Source organism: Felis catus, chromosome B3, assembly GCF_018350175.1.
Source record: "Felis catus isolate Fca126 chromosome B3, F.catus_Fca126_mat1.0, whole genome shotgun sequence".
NCBI lineage: Eukaryota > Metazoa > Chordata > Mammalia > Carnivora > Felidae > Felis > Felis catus.
In genome coordinates this window covers 81,618,681-81,641,085 of record NC_058373.1, presented here as the reverse complement: position 1 = coordinate 81,641,085, position 22,405 = coordinate 81,618,681, and the positions used below count along the sequence as shown (strand labels likewise).

The following is a 22,405-nucleotide window of genomic DNA, read 5'->3' as shown; positions in this document are numbered from 1 at the left end:
CAGAGCCTGGAGCCTGTTTCCGATTCTGTGTCTCCCTCTCTCTCTGCCCCTCCCTCGTTCATGCTCTGATGCTCTGTCTGTCTCTGTCCCAAAAATAAATAAACGTTGAAAAAAAAAAATTAAAAAAATAAAATAAAATAAAATAAAGCAAAAACAAAACATTTTTTTTATTAGAACTGCCTTCCTCTAGCCGAAGACCATGAAACCCACTCCTCACACACAAGTGGTAAACCAGTAGGGAGATCAGAATTCCACTTCTTCTACCCAGCGGTAAAAATGGCATACACCCCCCTTCCTCTTCCTGGGGGGTCAGCAGGGGTGAATAGAGACCAGAATCTAGAGGTAAGAGGGAAATTACCCTCCCCACCATGGTAATGTCAGTAGAGGCCTATGGAGACCAAGTAGGGCATCAGGGCTTTCATCCCCAACTGCTGGTGCAGTCAGAAGAGGTTCACTAAAATAGAAGATCCAAAGTCTCATAGCATAATATCCAAAATGACCTGGATACAATAATAAAGCTAAAATTATTCATCATACCACAAACCAAGAAAATCTCCAACATGAAGGAGAAAAGATAATTAACAGATACCAATACAAAGGTGCCAGCTGTGGAATTATCTGACAAGGATTTTAAAGCAGCTATCATAAAATATTTCAATGAACAATTATAAACACACTTGAAAAAACTGAAAGTTTCATAAAAAATCAGAAATATAGTAAGACCTAGAAACTTTAGAACTAAGGAAAAGAAATAGAATGGAGACGACAGAGCAGTGAACGAGTGACCTTGAAAATAAATCAATAGAAATTACAGAGACTAAACAACGTAAAGAAATTTATACTGGATAAGGAGGGGGGGGAAAAGAATGAAAAAAGAAAGGCCTCAGGGAATTATGGACAATAAAAAAAGACCTAAATTTATGTCACTGGCCAAAAGTCTATACCTATTGTCTGTACTCAACAGGAAGTTTCTTAAAGCACTTCTAAAAAGGACTCAATTTCGTAAGGCATTATATACTCTTCTGATCACAAGAGTTACAAAAAAATAAAAACAAACCAAATCAATGAAAAAGTAGATTATCTCAAACTTATTCCTTGACCAATGTCACAGCTTCCATGGGACAACGTATTTTTAATTTCTTCTAATTTCTTACCTAGTTATTAGAATTATTTTAGTCTTTACAAAGAATACATAACAATATGAAAGAAGAATGAAGTATATCTCACGCTGGGAGGAAAATGTTAATATTCAGAAATTCATGAACATATAAAAGGAAGCAAAAAATCCAATCTGACAAAGTTTCATGGGCTAATGTTGCTATATTAAAAAATTTTTAATGTTTATTATTTATTTTTGATAAAGAGACAGAGGGTGAGCAGGGGAGGGGCAGAGAGAGGGAGACAAAGAATCAGAAGCAGGCTCCAAGCTGTTGGCACAGCGGGTGACATGGAGCTCAAACTCAGGAACTGTTAAATCATGACCTGAGCCAAAGTCAGACACTTAAAACCGACTGTGCCACCCAGGCGCCCCTAATGTTATTTAAATGTTACAAGGTTTTACTTACATAGTCAACATGAATTCACCTGTGATTACTGAAAGAAACCAGACACAAAAGAATTTATTTATGTGATTCCATTTATATCAAGTTCTAAAAAAGGTAATACTTAACTATAAGTGGGGGCTGGGGGAAGTTAGACGAGTTACCTTGGGTGGTTTGGAAAAGCAATTGGAAAGAGACATAAAGGGTCATGAAAATGTTCTGTATCTTGACAGGTGTGTGCATTAAACAGGGGAATGAATTTGTCACATGTCAATCTAAGTGTACCCTTAAGTTTGGTGAACTTCACTCTATGTAATTGGACCTTAAAAAATTTTGAAAAATTGTGATAAATTATTGAACTCTACTTAGCAGATTTCAAATCTAGGTTTCAAATCTTTTTGCATATTTCAGACTTGAGCAAATGAGTAAATATGTGAAGAATAAAAGGAGCATGGATTCTCACTGTTCAAGAAGGGAATTAATAACAAAAGGGGAACTAGAATTAAATGTAATGTATGGTGTTAGATTAAAATTGAAGGTAACAACATAAATTCATGGTTTTTAACAAACTGCTATAGAAATAAGTATAGATACATACATACATACATTTCTTAGCTTTTTTTGCTGAGATGGTCCAGAAGTAGCCCCAATATTGGTTTCTAAATACCATTTTCTACCAAAACAAACCAGAGCAATTTGGAGAAAAGGTGGATTCCAAGGATGAATCAGGGAAAGTATAAGCCATGCCTGGTACATCTTGTGCCAGAAAGCTGAGGAAGTACTTAAAGAATTATAGAGATGTATCTTCAAAGGACATAGAATTCATGAAGGAGTCTAAGCTAGGATGATCTGAGTAACATTAATGCATTATAACTCAATGAATACAAGAACACATGAACTCATACCAATATAAATAAATAAAAACTTACTAAATTAAAGTTTTAATTTCAATGAAGAAATATGGCAGACACCAACAAATAATCAAAATTATTGGGACAAACTGATACACTGTCTCAACAGGTTATGACATACTTAAAAAGATACAACAACCTGGATGGTATTTCTAACAAAAATGCATAATTCAAATCTAATAATGAGGAAACATGATATTCAAATTGAGGGAGACGAGTAGTTCATTTATATAGTGAAATGTCAACCAATAAACACAGGAGAAATTAGATTTAAAAAAATCAACGAAGTCTAAAACTAGTGGCTAAAAGGCTGAAGATAATCTCAAAAATTCTTTTTCATTAAAGGAGCTGAAAAAGGGTAGCCTGGGTGGCTCAGTCAATTAAGCCTCTGACTTAGGCTCAGGTCATGAACGTACCATTCACGAGTTCAAGCTCCACACTGGACTCTGTGCTGACAGCTCAGAGCCTGGAGCTGCTTCAGATTCTGCATCTCCCTCTCTGCACCTCCCCCACTTGTGCTCATGTGTTCTCGCTCTCAAAAATAAATAAAAACATCTAAAAAATTAAATAAATGAGCTGAAAAAGACATGATCACTAAATGCAATACACCTAAATTAAATTATATCCTGGACTGCTCCTCTCATGAAGTTGATTAAATAGCTCCAAATGTCATTAACTGAGGTTGACAATTCTTGACAGAGATAAGCATTTAGTATTACTTGTTTAGTGAAAATTTTAAGGTACTTAATCATCTACACTAAAAATCTTGCCTTCCATTTACTAATAATTAAATGATGTAAAAAAAAAAATGAAAAAACATCCCCAACTCAATTATCAAGACGTGAATTATCAAAGTTTTACTTGGACTTAAAATCACCCAAGGTATCTATCATGGGTCTCCAAGCAATAAATAAATGCATTAGAAATATATTCCAATATTCTGAAACTATATATAAAAATGTAGAAATTGAAAATAACTTTAAGCCAAATCCTTTTTTTTTTCTTTTATTAGAAAAGTAACTAACCCTTGTGCTGTACAAACTTATTGGTATCTGAAGTTCTAAAATGGTCCAAGCTCTATCTGAGCTGCTAATGAAGAAAATGAATTAAGAGTTTCAAAGCCTGTTTCTGTACCTTCAGGATGAAATAATACTAAGCCACAAAATAGATTACAGTGTGTAAGAGAAAAAGTAAAATGTGTAAATAACACAAAAATTAAGACAAATGCGTTCATGTGGAAATGGCATCAGTAAAGAGATGGAAATGGGAATTTCAGGGCTTGTTTCCCTTAAAAAAGCAACTAATGAGCTGTCAAAAAGTGTATCAATTTTTGCAGAAGGATGAAATCTAGTAAAAGAAAAAAAAAAAAAAAAGAAAATCACAACCATTAGAAGGCTTGGTGAAGAAAGCAGCTTTTAATTATCCACCCACCATACCCTTATACTTCAGATTAGCAACAACCATGATGATGGCAGCCTGCACTCTGGGCAAAGGTTACAAGTGCCAGAGGAAGCAATACAGATCTTATTCTTAAGGAACTATGGTGACGGGTTTTGACCAGTCTCCTAGATGGAACAACAAAAGGGCTTTTTACATGTTTCACTCAACTTGAAGTGTTCCCAGGGCTGAGGTGGCTTCACTGGCATGTAAAGGCACAAGTACTGGCTGCAGCAATGTGGAGACAGGAACAACAGGATCAGCAATGGGAGGGAAAGCCTATCATGGAAGATGTTGGCAAAAGGAGACAGTGGGGGATTACGGAGTTTAAAAGCATCTACGTATATGGGGGGAATCAAGAAGCCCACATGCATGCCGAAAGCCGGATACATCCTCAGAAAATGCCTGAAAAGATCAGAAACTTTCACCTCTGGCTAACCACAAGCTCTGCTCAAGCTGGAAGTGAAGGCTCAAGCAGAGTTATAAATGGCCTGGGTAAGTGTTAAAAGAGTAAGCGAACACAATGTGCAAAGACTTGGAAAGAATTTTTTTCCCAATGACTTCAGGCATTTAAACAAACTGTCAAAACACTAGCTAACCACTAAGCTAATGGAATACAGACTTCAGTGGCCACAAATGACAAAGAATACAGACTTTAAAATAGTAGTTTAGGAAAGTCTCCAAACAAGCAAACATAGCCAATAAACAGCGACAAAAACCCTGGTAAGGGAGGGGAATCTGATATCCAGAGATAACACAAAATTCAAAACCCCTTATTTTCAACAACATATTAAAAGGCATAGAAAGAAACAAAACTGGTATGCTCAGAAACAATATGGTATGCTCAAGGAACAAAAAGATATGAACAGAAACTGTTCTTTGTACTACAGTCTTTGTAGTACACAAAGACTCTAAATCAACTCTTTAAAAAAATGCATGAACAAAGAAGTGAAAGGAACCAGAGGGATGACAATAAAGTGAGTATCAATAAATACAAAGAAATTATAGTAAGAACTAAGGAGATTCTGGAACTGAAAAGTAGAGTAACAAAAATGAAAACTTCACTGGCAAGGTTTAAGAGCAGATTTTAGCAAGCAGAAGAAATAACCAGTGAACTTAAAGACTGGTTAACTGAGATTATCCAGTCTGGGAGCAAAAAGAGAAAAGAATGAAGAAAAATGAACAGAGCCTAAGACATTTCTGGGACACCATCAAGTTTACCAACACATGTGCAAGGGCTTTCCTAAATGGAAAGGATAATATTTAAAGCAATAATGGCTAAAACTAAATATGGAAAAAAAAAAACCCAACAACCCACAAATGCATACATCCAAGTATGTCAACAAATTGCAAGCAGGATGAACTCAAAAAGAGGTACACTAAAAAAAACAAGAGAAACTTAACCATATCCTAGGAATCCACATTAAGATTAACGCTTATTTCTCTTCAGAAACCAGAGGCCAGAAGGCAGTAAGATGATATAAAGTCCTGAAAATAACTATCAACCAAGAATTCTGGCAAAACAAAAATGAAGAAAAAAATTAAGACATTTTTAGGTAAACAGAAGTTGACAAAGTTTATCAAGAAATGCTAGAGTCCTCCAAGCTGATATAATGCATCAGACACTAACCTGAAGTCACACCAAAAAAATAACTAAAATAAAAGTAGTTACAGATAATTTTTTTATAAACCAGTAGTATTGCAATTTTGATTTGTAGCATCTTTTTCTCTAGGATTAAAAAAAATGCAAGAAACAAGTATTATAAATCTATGTTAATGGGCAGACATGTATCTTAAAATACAATAGGAACAAAATAAAAACAAATTTTATGAAAATTTACAACTTCATCAGAAACATTTACCAAGTTCACAACTTGCATCAAAAACATTATGAAGAAAGACAACCTATAAAGTGGGATAACACATTTGCAAATCATTTGCATGATAAGGGTCTAATACCCAGAATATACAGAGAACTCTCATAACCAAACAACAGAAAGACAACCCAATGTAAAAATTGGCAAAAGATACATCTTCAAAGATATACAAATGGCCAACAAGCACATGAAAAGATTCTCAACATTATTAGCCATTAGGGATATGTAAACCAAAATCACAAAGAGGTGTAACTTCATACACAGGAATGAAGGAATTACAGCTATACTAAAAAAAAAAAAAAAAAAAAAAAAAAAAGGAAAACAACAAGAGGTGATAAGGATGTGGAGAAATGGAAACTCTCATACACTGGTGGCAGAAATATAAAATGGTACGGCCTATTCCTCAAAAAGTTAGACATACTCCTAGGCATATACTTTAAAAGAACTCAAAACAGGTATTCAAAGAAATACTTGTACACACATCTTCATAAAAATACTATTCACAAGAGACACAAAACAGAAGTAACCCAAAGAGCCATGAATGGATGAACAAAACGTGGAATATGAGGAATAACTGCATACTTAATGGGTACAGGATTTCCTTTAGAGTGATGAAATATTTTAGAACTAATTAGAGGTGAATGATTACACAACACTGTGGATGTACTAAATGCTAGTGAATTGTACTCTTCTCAAATGGTTAAGTTATAGGTTATATGATTTTTACCTAAAAAAAAAAAAAAAAACAACCCACCCTAAAAAGCTCCTGTGGGGAAAAAAATGAATAATTGGTAGGATATAACTTATTCAAGCTAGATGCTACACAATAAAAAATGTATTCTTATTGCTTGATAGAAATGTAAAAACCACAGAGGGAGGTAGATGGGTCAAAAGTAGTATTAAGGCAAAATCATATTTCAAGAAAACTGCACAATGCAATATACATTTAGACAAAACAACACATATTCTACATTAATCAGTTATTTTATTTATTTATTAATGTTTATTTATTTTTGAAGGCGAGAGAGACAGTGTGAGTGGGGGAGGGGCAGAGAGAGAGGGAGACAGAACCTGAAGCAGGCTCCAGGCTCTGAGCTGTCAGCACAGAGCCCAATACGGGGCTCGAACTCACAAACTGTGAGATAGTGACCTGACCTGAAGTTGGATGCTTAACCGACTGAGCCACCCAGGTGCCCTTGGTTATTTTAAAAAATTAAATAATTTGATTATCTGGTAATGCTAAACCAACAAACTAGTCAATATAATATGCTATGTTGTACTCATAAGATTCTCTCTTCTGAGAATTTCGAATTGGAGACTAAAAGATATCTGGTTAGGTTTAAGATGTAATTAAAATTAAAACAAAAAATATAGGATGTGTAAATAGACAAGGTAAGTCTAAGAGAGAGAAAAGGACACAGAAAAACAGATGATACTATTACCTGAATTCTAGTCCACTGGGGTGGACTCTTGGCTTCCACAGATGAGTATGCTTTCAATTAAGCGTATTTTTTGCATTTAGTTTCTTGCAACCAAAATAATTTAAGATTTTAAAAGCAATTCTTAGGCTATGGAATTCAGTTGTTTTGATTTCTCCTAAGGGCTCAATATTTTTAAGTAGAAGAGACATCTGGGGGTAGGGACTGGAAGCAATAACAGTATACATGTGATTTTTTAAAAAAGATCTTTATATGGTAGTGACACTAGAGAAGAGATGTAAGAAAAATACTAAGGGCAATGCTTAGCAATTAATGGCATATGAATGGGCACAAAGGGTGAAAAGAGGACTCAGATTAATGAAATGCCTTCGCCCATAAAACTGGGAAAAACAAACTGGCACTATTAGAAAAAAGGAAATTAAGAGAAGGAAGTGGCTTGGAGGAAAAATAACTAAATTTTAATAAAACCCAAGATATTACATCCAAATAGAAATGTTTAGTAGGCAGTCAGGAATACAGGAAAACACTGGGATGTGAGAAAAAGATCTGGGAGTTATTCTCTTAGACATGATGCCCCAAGCCTAAAACAAAATGTCTAACAGAGTATGCATAAACGAGATGAACACTAAATGGGACAGCTATATCTTCCTCAAATTAATGGTGTACTTCATAAATGCAGAAAAAATATGAACATGTGGACACCTACTATGATATGTTTTGATTTGAAACAGAATTTAATATCCCTTAATACAATGCCTACTATGTGCTATGTATTAGAATATGCATGTAACAGAAAAAATAAAATAAGACACAGTATATAATTCAACATGTCAGTTGAGTCTTAAAACAAATGCTGAGGTAATATGTCCATTAGTCTCAAGCTGATTTTTTACATGCTAAAAAACTTATAAATCCAAAGTATTTTAAGAAAATAAAACTGCAGACCAGTATCTCTCATGAAAATAGATGCAAAAATCCTCAACAAAGTATTAGCAAACTTAATCAAAAAATGTGTAAGAATTATACACTATGACCAAGTAGGATTTATCCCACATATGCAAGGCAGGTTCAATATTAAAAAAAATCAATGAATCAATCCATTAAATCATTATACTAAAAAAGAAAAATCACACAATCATACCAATATGCAGAAAAAGCATTTGATAAAAATCTAACACTCATTTATGATAAAAACTCTCAGTAAACCAAGAATAGACAACTTCCTTAATATGATAAAGACTGTCAAAAACCTACAGCTGAAATCATACTTAACAGTAAGAAACTAGAAACTTTGCCATTAAGATCAGGTACAGGGCAAGGATGTCTACTCTCACCATGCCCTTCAACATTATCCTAGAAATACTTGCCAAAGCAATAAAACAAGAAAAGGAAATCAAAAGCATAAAGATTGGGAAGAAATGACATGATCATCTATGTAAAAAACCAATAGGCAAAAAATCTGGAATTAATAGTGATTACAGCAAGATTGCAGGATACAAGGTTAATATATAAAAGTCAATTGTTCTCTTTATATATCAATGAACAAATGGAATTTGAAATTAAAAACATTATACCATTTACATTAGCACTCCCCAAAATTATATAAAAAAATCAACAAACATGAGTAAGATTTATATAAGGAAAACCACAAAACTCTGATGAACTCCAAGAACTAGGTTAAGTGGACAGATATCCTACGTTCATAGATAGGAAGACACAATACTGTCAACATGTCAGTTCTTCTCAACTTGACCTACAGATTGAATGCAATCCCAAATTCCCAGCAAATTATTGTATAAATACCAACAAATTGATTCTAAATTTTATATAAAGATTAAGTCAAAACTTAAAGCAAACACAATATTCAAGAGAAGAACAGAGTTGGAGGACTCACACTACCTGATTTTAAGACTTACTATAAAGCTACTTTAGTAAACAAGACAATGTATTATTGAGGAAAGCACACGCAAAAAGATCAAGGGAACAGAATAGAGAGCCTAGAAACAGAAATCTATTAAAAGTCAACCGATCTTTAACCAAGGAGCAAAGGCAATAAATACAACACAGCAAAGATAGTCTCTTCAACTAATGGTGCTACAAAAGTTAGACATCTACATTAAAAAAACAAAAACCAAGCATCTAGACATAGACCTTACAACCTTGACAAAAATGAACTCAAAATGGATTACAAATGTAAAAAATTAAATGACTTAAATGTAAAACACAGAACTATAAAATGTCTAGAGGATAGCAGCAGAAAACCTAGATGACCTTGGTTATGCTGATGCTTTTAAAATACAATCCCTGAGGAAAATACTGATAAACTGGACTTTAATTTCTGTGCTGTGAAAGACAGTATATCTTGAGAATTAGAAGACAAGCCACAAAGTGGGAAAAAATATTTATAAAAGATACATCTGATAAAGGAGTATTATCCTAAATATACAGAGAACTCTCCAAACTCAGTAATAAGAAAACTCTATTACAAAACAAATCAAAGACCTTAAGAGACACCATGAAGAAGGATATGATGATGGCAAACAATGTATGAAGATAAGTTCCACAGAATACATTACTAGAAAACTGCAAATTAAAATGAGATACCATTACATACCTATTAGAATAACACCACTGACAACCCCAATTGCTGGCAAGGATACAGAACAACAGGAAGTCTTATTCATTGTTGGTGAGAATGCAAAACTGCAGGCACTCTGGAAGAGTTTGGCATTTCTTACAAAACATATATCATACCATCCAACAATCACACTCCTTGTTATCTTATCCAAAGGAGTTAAAAACTTAGGTCTACATGAAAATTTGCAGACCATGTTCATAGCATTTTTATTCATAACTGCTGGAAGTTGGAAGCAACTCAGATGTCCTTCAGTAGGTGTGTGATAAACAAACTAGCACATTATTAAGTACCAAAAGAAATGTCATCAAGCCATGAAAAGACATGGAAGAATCTTAAAATGCATATTATTAAGTCAAAGAGGCCAATATGGAAAGCCTACTTACTATATGATTCCAACTATATGATAGTGTAGAAAGGCAAAATGATGGAAGGCAATAAAAAGATGTTGTTGCCTACGGTAGAGTTAGGGATAGTGGGAGAGAGATGAAGAAGAGCACAGAGAATTTTTGTCCAAACCCATAAGATATACAAAACCAAGAGTGAACTCTAACGTACACCATGAACTTTAGGTGATTTTGATGTGTTAATGTAGATTTATCCTTGGTAAAAAAAAATGTACTTTTCTGGTGAGTAAAGGTGGTAATGTGCGGTGGGGGTGGGGTTCACACGTGGGAGCAGGAAATATATGGGAAATTTCTGTTGTAAACCTAAAATTCCTCTTTAAAAAAAAAATCTATGCATCAAGCTTATAAAGAAGAAGTAACATCAATGGAGTAAGAATCTTCTAGCAATGGTAAGTACCATTTTAGGCACAGGCTACTACAGGAATAATAAGGCTAAAGGCAGTATTTATTATTATTTTATTATTTACTATTTAATTATTGTAACTTCAATCTACTGAATTAAAACGTCACTATATTTCCTAGCCATTAAATCTTTAATATAGGAGAAAAAACAACAATAGTTTTCTAATCTTTCATTTTGTTACTTTCTTTACTATAATGATTAAACGTAGGAGTGCCTGGCTGGCTGAGTCGGTAGAGCATGCAACTCTAGATCTCAGGGCCGTGAGTCTGAACCCCATGTTGGGTGTAGAGATTACTTAAATCAAAAAAAATTTTAATTCAGGCATCATTTTCATTCCATGTTCAACATAACTGACTAGAGGCCTTAATGTCAAAGGAAACAAGCTTTGAAGAGTGAAAGGACTTTCTCAAGGTCACACATTAGACAAGTTACAGTAATTAGTTTGTCACATTCAATATATTATCTCCCCATTTATTTTATGTTACATACTTTCTACCATTAGGGGTTGCACATAGAAAACTTGTGTCTTAACATTTTTTCTTGAAAAAACAACAACAACAACCCAGAAATACAAGCATATAAACATGTATATATGAAAGGATAAATGCCAACAGTGAATGTTTGTGGAGACTTAATTCAGAAATATAGGATAATTGAACAAACTATGATTATCAAGATGTTAGAATATGACAGGTCATAAAAAGTAATTCCAAAGACAATTATCTTATTGCATGGAATGATGTTGCTTGTGTACTAAAAACATTACAGGGGTGCCCGGGGTGGCTCAGTTGGCTAAGGATCTGACTTCGGCTCAGGTCATGATCTCACGGTTTATGTGTTCCAGCCCCACGCTGGGCTCTGTGCTGACAGCTCAGAGCCTGGAGCCTGCTTCAGATTCTGTGTCTCCCTCTCCCCCATTGCCCCTCCCCCACTCGTGCTCTGTCTCTTTCTCTCAAAAATAAACATTAAAAAATATTACAAAACCTTGTTTAATTATCCCCTTTTGAAAAAGCTACAGTATGTTTAAAAGTGTATTATATATTGTAAAAATATGTACAAAAATAAAACTTATCTCATGATCATAAAATTACAAGTGTTTTTTTCAGGTTTTTGGACTTATTTGTATTTTTTTTCTGGCTATAATGAAAGAGATAATTCCTTTCCTTAACAATAAAAAACAACTCTGATTATCAAAAGTCACTTGTAAGCAGTAATTTTAAGTGGAGCTAGAATCCAATTGTGTGACCTCATATGCATTAATTAATTTCTCTGAGCCTGTTTCCACCTCTGTAAAACCTGTTTCCACCTCTAGATACAGTAACTATACACACAACTCATAGAGGTATGAAAATTAAATGAACAAGTTATTTTATAGAATAATAAAAATTTACTATGCATATAAAGCATTTGAAATAGCTTTCACCTAAGAATAGTCTCCACAGAAAAACCAGAGAACATCTTGCACACTGTGTATCATCTTGATCATGTTATTATTACAATGCAAAACTCGTGTTTTCAGGATATTATAACTTAGTGGGGGGGTTCTGCATAATGCAAATTATTCAGTTGATACATATTTATTAAGAAATCTCACTGTAGCACAAATGCCTCCATTTTCTCATCTTTTGCACTTATCATGCATTCTTTGTATGGAAAAACAACAAACACTAATTGTAGCTTAGAAAATAAAGACTAAAATATTATTCATGTATAACTAATGTCACAAGGACAAATAGTTATTATGAAAAAACTGTTTAAACATTAAGTAAGGACTTAATTATATGTACCACAGCCATGGGTTTTACGAGCTCAGGGTCCTTACTCACATCAAGATTATTATCTAATGGCTATGGTATAAAAACCAACAACAACAAAGCATTACTCTAAGGCCCACTGACTAGCTACTTCAAGAAGACAAACTTCCAGCTAACAGATAAAAACATATTCCAGAGCCATAAACCATAAAAAGTAGTATTAATATACCAGAAAATCTCAAGGATAAATGCCAATATTGAATGTTTGGAGACTCAAGGAGTTTCTGCTAGATACAACATACTAAAACTAAAGAAATTCTTTAAGGGACTACTAACTTATAATTCCTCCTTGCTAGATCAAAAATAAACAGGTCACACTTGAATCATTAAATTCAGATGTCAATGATACCAACTTTTAGCATTTCTTCAACACTATTGAGGTTAATAAAAGCCTAGACTTCCATTTTTAAAAAGTTTATTTATTTTTGAGAACATGCATGCACAAATGGGGGAGGGGAAAGAATCCCAACCAGGCTCTAAGCTGTCAGTGTGGAGCCCGATGCAGGGCTCCATCTTGATTTCACCAACAGAATGAGCCACCCAGGTACCCTGAAAGCCTAGAATTTCAAAAGCAACATAAAAAGTCCTTTAGGAACTGACATCATGGGTCTTCTAGAATGATGTGTTAGGAAGGATACATCAGCCCTATGTAGCCAAAAAATGTTTTAAATTAAATCTGACCAGGCATTAAAATTTAGGAACAATCTATAAAAATAGGCTTAACGTCTTCAAAAAAGGTGTCATGAAAACACACACACAAGTCTAGGGAACTTCCTGACTTGATCTGAACTGAAAGAACAAAAAAGCTCTTAGGAGGTAATATCCTATTATATATACATATATACATATATATATACACACACACACACACATATATACACATATGTATATATATGGGTATATATATATATGTATATATATAATATATGCACACACACACACACACACACACACACACGACCAAATATAATGGGATATATATATGTATATATAATATATGGGACAACAGGGGAAATTTTATCAATGTTAAATTTCCTGAAGGTGACACTTGTGGTTATGTGGGGAAAATGTCCTAGTTCTTGGGAGATATGCACTAAAAGATTCATTAAGAGTGAAGTGTGATAATCTCTCATAACTTACTGAAATGATTTGACAAAAAAAAAAAAAGAAAGAAATGTGACAAAAATAAGTGTGAAAGGTGTATGAATGTTTAGCCATACTATCCTTGTAACATTTGTGAAGATCTAAATATGTTCCAAAGTATGAGGAAAAAAATGAAGACAAAATACTTATTTAAAAAAGAAATAATCCTTTAGGAGAACAAACTAAGGAATTGTAGGATTTCTTCAGATGTGCATTTATATACTTAAAGTGAAATACATGGTTTATGTTTATCCATAGCCATAACCACTTGCTGGTCCAAGACAGAGTAGGCAGGGGGTTAGTTTAACCAAGGTTGAGGTTTTGACAAGTGAGTAACATGGTGGGGGCTGAGGAAGTATGCAAGCAAATGAACTTAAAAATGGACTCAGAAATGTAGGCAAGTCAAAAGAGGAGAGAAGACATAGGGTAACAATATTTGTGAAAAAATGTTCAAGTGATGAAAAAATGGGAGTTCTTCCAAACAGCAAGTAGGAACGCTGAAGTTTAAATAAAAAGTCTTTTAGTTAATACAGTTATATTCACCTCAGCAATAAAACAAAGACTCATACACTTCAATTATTTCACACATCACTGATGTGTGCAATAAAACACAATTTTCAGACCAATATTTAGAGAATCTCATTGGCTAACCAAAAGCACAACTAAGGCTAAGTCTGCCACGTTTTCCTGACTCACAGCAGATTTCTAAGCATTTCCTCCTCCCCTCCCCCTTTTTTTCTTTTTATCTCCTCCTTTAAAATGGTATTTTAATGAAAATTTTCTCTGGTTTTGAAAGTGTGCTACCTTCAGAATCTGTTGAGGCATTCCTATTAGAGACTGTGGATTTTTCCTACATTTTATAGTTTTTGAATTTCCTGCTTTGTCAGTGCACCTCCTCCTGCTGATAATCTTATTTTGCCTTTCCCATTTGCCAAGGATGTGGACAAATTTGAACTCTTGTGCATTGCTTGTGGAAATGTAAAATGGTGAATCCACTGTAGAAAATAATTTGACAGCTATGCAGAAAGATAAACAAAGAATTACCACAGGACTCAACATTCCACTCCTTGGTATGTACCCAACATAACTGAAACCAGGCACTCAAACAAATGTTTGTATATGGATATTTACAGCAGCGGTATTTACAAATGCTAACTGGTGGAACAAACTAAATGTCCACCAACTTATCAATGGATAAACAAAATGTGGTATATATCCATACAATGAGAAATGCTACAACATAAATGAACACTATGCAAAGTAACAGAAGACAGACAAAAAGTCACATATTGGATCCCATTTGTATGAAATATTCAGAATAAGTCAATCCAAAGAAACAGAAAACAGGTAGGTGGGATGCCAGCCTGGGCCCAATTAAGAATAGGGAAAGGAGTGGGGCGCCTGGGTGGCTCAGTCAGTTAAGCATCCGACTTCAGCTCAGGTCACGATCTTGCGGTCCGTGAGTTCGAGCCCCGCGTCGGGCTCTGGGCTGATGGCTCAGAGCCTGAGCCTGCTTCCGATTCTGTGTCTCCATCTCTCTCTGCCCCTCCCCCATTCATGCTCTGTCTCTCTCTGTCTCAAAAATAAATAAAAACATTAAAAAAAATAAAAAAAAAAAGAATAGGGAAAGGAGTAACTACTTAATGGGTACAGTTTCCTTTAGGGTGATAAAAATCTTTGAAACTAGATAAGGAGGTGGTTGCACAACACTGTACATGCACTACATGTCACTGAACTGTATATTTTTACATGGTTAATTTTGTGTCATATGAATTTTACCTCAACAAAAATGTTTTAAAAAGTATCATTCTAAGTCGCCTGACTTTATATTCAATGTTAATAACAATGCTTCTTTATTAAAATTTTTCTTCTCTCTGGAGTTTTAGACCTCCATTCTTTTGTACAGCTTATTTGTGCTGAACTTTTCTTCTTACTCTGTATGTTCACCCTGAATTTCATAGCTTACACACAACTTACATTAATATCTATACAATGACAATTGCCAAAATCTTAAGATTAAACCATTTTCCAAAGATCCATAGCCACACAGCCAGTGGAGTCTTGGGGCTTTTAAATGGATTACCCAGAGGCACCTGAAGATTTAACATGTACATAATATGAATCCATTATCAAAATATCATTTCTACTCTTCATCCTACAATTTCTGTTTTCATTAATGGTACACCTACAGTTGCCCTACCTGCAATATGAGGGGCACTTTTGAGTTATCTTTCAAGCTCATTATCTATCAGGTTATCATACTAATCCCTGAGAGAAGTCTATCATTCCCTTTCTTTTCAATCTCTCTCCTCCACATACTTTTGTCTACTTTCAACTTACACTCATACTTCAAGGGTCATTCTCAACTAGACCTTAACACAACTTATACAGTACTATCAAAAAACTGTTATAGAAACATCTGATTCCACCATGAAGGACTTAACTACCATGCAAACTGCTCTGCTTCAGCAAAGAACTAAACTGGAAAAATTACATAAAACAAGTTTTCATATATTGAGACACAGGCAGTTCAAAACAGTGATCTGTGGGGGGAAAAACAGCTAATAAGTTAAACTGTCTGAATAATCCAACTTAGTGCCTGGAAAAAGCTTTTAGAAAACATACAGAAAGGTAGAATCACAACAGAGCACAATGGTCTACCAGAGTTGAGAAGACAGGAGACGGGAGTTCAAAAAGGATGAGAAGGCCAAAATTTAAGGGGTAGAGTACCAAAAAAGAAGCTGAGATACACAGAGAAAGACCCTCAGATATGTGCAGAAAATCTTTGGTTGAATACTCCAAATGTAGGAAAGGAAATTTCCTGGGGATGGGGCAGAGAATAGTTCAAGTTCCATTCTCAGAAGACCTTTAATATACAGGATATAGGGTCAAGTTCTCACCTTATTGTAGATCTAAATAAACAATAGAATAAAAGCTGTTCTGGATTCACCAAAACAAACTTACATATATGAGCCTAGAAATTATCAAACTGATTCACAAATACTTAACACATGACAAAACAATTTAAACACTCTTTAAAAAGAACACTTAGAAAACTCACCACCCAATAATGTAAGATTCAAAATATCTGTTATCAAACCAAAACTACCAAGAATAGTTACTCATAATCAAGAAAAAAACCAACAGAAAAAAAAAAAATAGATCCAGAAATGAAATACGGAAGAGTAGTAAAACAAGGACCTAAAACAATTATTATAAATTAAAAACAAAAAACAAAACTTCTTTTAATGTTTATTTGAGAGACAGAGAGACAGAATGCTAGCAGGGGAGGGGCAGAGAGAGATAAGGAAACACAGAACCCGAAGCAGGCTCCAGGCTCTGAGCTGTAAACACAGAACCCGACACAGGGCTCGAACTCACAAACTGTGAGATCATGACCTAAGCTGAAGTTGGGCACTTAACCCATTGAGACATCCAGGCATCCCTAAATTTTTTAAGTATACTCAAAGCTGTAAAAAAAACAAAAACAAAAAAAACCCCACCAACATGATGGGTAGAAAAATGACACACAGTAAAAACAGACTTAAATGGAACTTCTAGATTTGACTATACAGAAAAAAAATCAATAAACTAGAAGACAAAACAATAGATATACAGTCTAAATGAAACACAGAAAGAAAAAAAAGGCTTAACAAAACAAACAGCTTTTAGTTAGCTGTGGGAAAATTTTAAAAGGTTTAACACACATGTAGTTGAGAGTCCAGAGCAGAAGTAAGGGGAGTAAGACAACAAAAAAAAAAGATATCTCAATAAACATTGGCCTAAAATTTTACAAATTTCAAAATTTCAAACCAAAAGGATCCAAGGAGGTCCAGAAACCTCAAGTAGAAGTATTTTCTTTTTTTAAAAAAGCACGTTAAGGAACATTTTAAATAAAATTGTTTTTTAAAAAAAGAGAATAACCTTAAAAGCATCTGTGAGTTTTAGGAGAAAGGAGAACACATCACACACAGAGGAACACAGAAAAGAGTAACAGCAAACTGTTAGAGATCATGAAAAAGACAATGAACAGTCTTTAGAAAGCTGAATGAAAAGAAAAAAAATCCATTAGCCTATAACTGTATACTTAGAAGAACAAAGTGGGAGGACTCAATATTTCTTGATTTCAATACTTACCTACAAAGCTACAGCAATGAAAATAGAGAGGTACCAGCATATATGGATAACCATATAGATGAGTGAACTATAAGGAGAAGCCCAGAAATATTCACATTTATGGTCAACTGATTTTCAAAAAGAATGACAAGGAAATCCAATAAATGGTGCTTGGATAATGGAGATCTGAGTGCAAAAGAATCAAGCTGGACCTTTTCTTTTACCAGACAAAAATAAACTCAAAATGAATCACAGACCTAAATGTAAGAGCACTAGCAAGTAAAATTCTTAGAATATACAGGAATAAAAATCTCTGTAATCTTGGACTGAGGAAAACCTTCTTAGACATCATACCATTAACAGTGACAAAATCATAAAAAATTGGGTTTCATCATGGGGCACCTGGGTGGCTCCATCAGTTGAACATCTGACTTCAGTTTAGGCCATGATCTTGTGGTTTGAGTTCAAGTCCCTCCTAGGGCTCACACTGTCAGCGCAGAGTCTGCTTTGGATCTTCTGTCCCTCTCTCTGGCCCTCCCCCACCTGTGCTCTATCAAAAATAAACACATTGTTTTTATTTTTAAATTTTATTTATTTGAGAGAAGAGAGGAGTGCAAGCAGGGGAAGTACAGAGAGAGAGAGAGAGAGAGAGAGAGAGAGAGAGAGAGAGAGAGGGAGGGAGGGAGGGAGGGAGGGAGGGAGAGAGAGGTGGACAGAGGATCCGACGCAGGCTCTGTGCTCACAGGAGAGAGCCCAATGAGGGGCTCAAACTCACAAACGACGAGATAATGGCCTCAGCTGAAGTTGGATGCTCAACCGACAGAGCCACTGCAGGAGCCCTTAAACAAACATTAAAAAAAAAAAAAAATTGGGCTTCATCAAAATTTTTGACTTTTGTGCTTCAAAAGATACCATCAAGGAATGTGTTTTTGGGAAAATATTTTTTGCAACTCATACTTCAATGCAACTTGTATCCAGAATATATAAAGAGCCCTTAAAAGTAAGATAAACAATTCTATTTAAAAAGGGGCAAAAGATCTAAATAGATATTTCTCCAAAGAAGATATGCAAAGATATGAAAATAAACACTTGAAAATATGCATAACATCATTTGTCACCAGGGAAATGCAAATGAAAACCATATGAGATATCACTTCATATTCACTAGGGTGGTTATAATCAAAAAAGAGGAAAATAAGTATTAGCAAAGATGTGGAGAAATTGGAACTCATATATTATTGGTGGGAATGTGAAATGATACAGCTAGTTTGTATGACAGTGGTAGTTTCTCAAAAAGTTAAACACAGACTTACCATATTATCTAGCAAATCCATGTCTAGATATATACTCACGTGAAAAACATGTCCACACAAAAACTTATAGAGGAATGTTCATAGCAGCAATATTCAGAAAGTATAAACAACCCAAATGTTCACCAATGGAAAATTATTGAGCAATAAAATTTAAGTGTTACTGGATGTTATGATATGGATGAGCCTTGAAAATATTATATTAAAAGAAGCCAGTCACAAAAAGACCAGTACAGTTAAATCAATAAAAGACAGAAAGTTAAGGGTGGGTGGGTATGGGCAATAGGAAGTGATGGCTTAATAGGTATGTGGCTCTTTTTTAGGGTAATGAAAATGCTCTAAAATGGGTTGCACTGATAGTTGCATAACTCTGTGTACTAAAACACCAATGAATTGTACATCTTATTTATGTAGGTATGTATGTATGTATTTAAAACGGTAAATGGCTACATTGAAACGTTGGAGATCACTTTTTTTATTAATTCTTTAAATACTTACTTTTGAGAGAGAGAGCGCAAGCACACGTGCACTTGTGTGAGTGGGAGAGGGGCAGAAATAGGGGAGACACAGAATCTGAAGCAGGCTCCAGGCTCTGAGCTGTCAGCACAGAGCCCAATGTGGGGCTGGAACTCATGAACCGTGAGATCATGACCTGAGCAGAAGTCGGATGCTTAACCAACTGAGCCACTCAGGCACCCCTGGACTGTATGTTTTAAATGGGTGAACTATAGAATATATGAATATTTCAGTAAAGCTGTTAAATAAAAAGATTTATACTGTAATATTTTCTTTCTTACTGTAATATTTTCTTTCTTTTGAAAGAAAATATCTTTTAAAAACAATTATTATCTCTTCAAAGCAAAAATTATAAATATATACTGTGATGTTTAAAACATACTGTAGAATTATAGAGCAATGGAACAGAATAGAAAATCCAGAAATAAACCAATCATATGATCAATTAATCTTCAACAAAGGAGGAAAGAATATGCAATAGGAAAAATAGTCTCTTCAACCAATGGAGCTGGGAAAACTGATCAGCTATATGCAGAAGAATGAAACTGGACCACTTTCTCATACCATGCACAAAAATAAACTTGAAAGGGATTAAACATCTAAATGTGAGACCTGAAGCCATAAAAATTCTGGAAGAGAGCACAGGCAATAATAACATCTCTGACATCAGCTACAGCAACACTTTCCTAGATATGTCTCCTGCGGCAAGAAAAGTAAGAGCAAAAATTGGGATTTCATCAAAATAAAGCGCTTCTAGACAGCAAAGGAAACAGTCAATAAAACTAAAAGGCAACCTACAGAATGGGAGCAGAAATTTGCAAATGACATATCCAATAAAGGCTTAGTATCTAAAATATATGAAGAACTTATACAACTGAACACCCCAAAATACCAAATAATCCATTTAAAAAATGGGCAGAAGAAATGAACAGAAATTTATTTCTCCAAAGACATACAGATGGCCAACACACACATGAAAAGAAGTTCATCATCGCTTACCATCAGGGAAATGCAAATCAAAACTATAATGAGGTATCACTTCACACCTGTCCGAATGGCTAAAATCAGTAACACAAGAAACAACAAGTGTTGGGGAGTATGCAGAGAAAAAGGAACCCTTTGTGCATTGTTGGTGGGAATGCAAAGTGATCCAGCCACTCTAGAAAACAGTATGGAGGCTCCTTGAAAAGTTAAAAATATAACTACCCTATAATCTAGCAATCGCACTACCAGGTACTTAACCCAAGAAATACAAAAACACAAATTCAAAGGAATATATATACTCCTATGTTTATTGCAGCATTATCTACAACAGCAAAATTATGGGAGCAGTGCAAGTCTCCAGTGACAGATGAATGGATAAAGAAGTGGTATATATATACAATTGAATATTAAGTCATAATGAAACCTTGCCATTTGTAATGCATGAATGGAGCTAGAGAGTAAAATCCTAGGCAAAATAAGTCCGAGAAAGACAAATTCCATGATTTCACTCATAGGTGGAACTTAAGAAAGAAAACAAACAAGCAAAGGAAAAAAAGAGAGAGAGATAAACCAAGAAACACACTCTCTCTTTGAAGCTTGCTCATTCATTCATTCATTCATTTAAAGAGAGAGAGAGAGAGCAGAAGCAGGGGAAGAGCAGAGAGAGGGAGAATCCCAAGCAGGCTCTGCACCATCAGCAAACTCACAAAAACTGGGAGATCAAGACCTGAGCCAAAATCAAGAGTTGGACACAACCAACTGAGCCACCCAAATGCCCCAAAACAAGCTCTTCACTATTGAAAACAAATTGATGGTTACCAGAGGGGAAGTAGGTAGGGGGATGGGTGAAATAAGTGATGGGGATTAAGTAGTGCACTTGTCATGAAGAGCATGGGGTGATTTCTGGAATGGCTCAATCACTATATTGTACACCTGAAACTAATATAACACTGCATGTTAACTATACTGGAATTTAAAAAAAAGAATAAAAGAAAAAAATATATAATTAAAATGTGTAACAAAAGAAAAAGAGATTAGAAGGTTAAATATACTGTTACAAGGTTCTTAAATTATAAATGATAGTGGTGTAATATTTGATAATGAACTGTGTTTAAAGATACATATTTCAAATACTAGTACATCACTAATATAAAGATACAAATAGGCTAAAAGGATGGAAAAGATACACTACACAAACATTACTCAAGGAAAATACCATTGGCTATATTAATATTACACAAAGTAGACTTCATAAGTATTATGAAGCATAAAGAGAGTGCTTTATAATAATAACAGCTCAGTTCATAAAGAAGACATAATCCTAACTAAAATTTCAAAACACATGAAGCAAAACCTAAGAGAAATGAAAGGAGAAAGACCTATATAATCACAACTACAGATTTCATTAGTATTCTTTAAGTAATTAAAAAAAAACAAGTCAACAACAACAAAAACATCACTAAGGATATATAAGACTTGACTGGTACTCTCAAAGAATGTGACCTCTTAACTTGCATTTACAGAACCCTTCACCTGAAATCTTAATGAACATTCTACTCAAGGTCCCACCATACACAGATTATATTCTGGGTTATAAAGCAATCTCAATAAATTTACAGTGAAATCAAACTGCTGTTTTCCAACTGCAAGAGAATTAAACTAAAAATGAGTAACAGAAAAATATCTGGAAAATATTTAGAAATAAAATACTTATAAAATAACCAATGATTTTAAAAAAATCAAAAGGAAAACTACAAAGTATTCGAAACTGAATGCAAATGTAAACACCAAAATTTGTGGCATGCAGTTAAAACAAGCTTAGAGGAAAATGTTTAACAGAAAATATTATAGTAAATAAGATTGGTCAAAATC

The 22,405-nt window shown here is 34.4% G+C and overlaps 1 protein-coding gene across 5 annotated transcripts in view; it reads right to left on the bottom strand.

Moving 5' to 3' along the window:
* The window catches only part of ARHGAP5 (Rho GTPase activating protein 5), an 81,866-nt gene that overhangs the window by 13,744 nt on the left and 45,717 nt on the right, over positions 1–22,405 (bottom strand). Inside the window, exon 4 of one of the 5 annotated variants that reach the window (XR_006599498.1) lies at positions 1,566–1,593. The exons of the other annotated variants lie outside the window; for them this stretch is intronic. The gene's annotated coding sequence lies outside the window, so the exon portion shown is untranslated. The remainder of the gene's footprint in view (positions 1–1,565; positions 1,594–22,405) is intronic. 5 annotated transcript variants of the gene reach the window in all.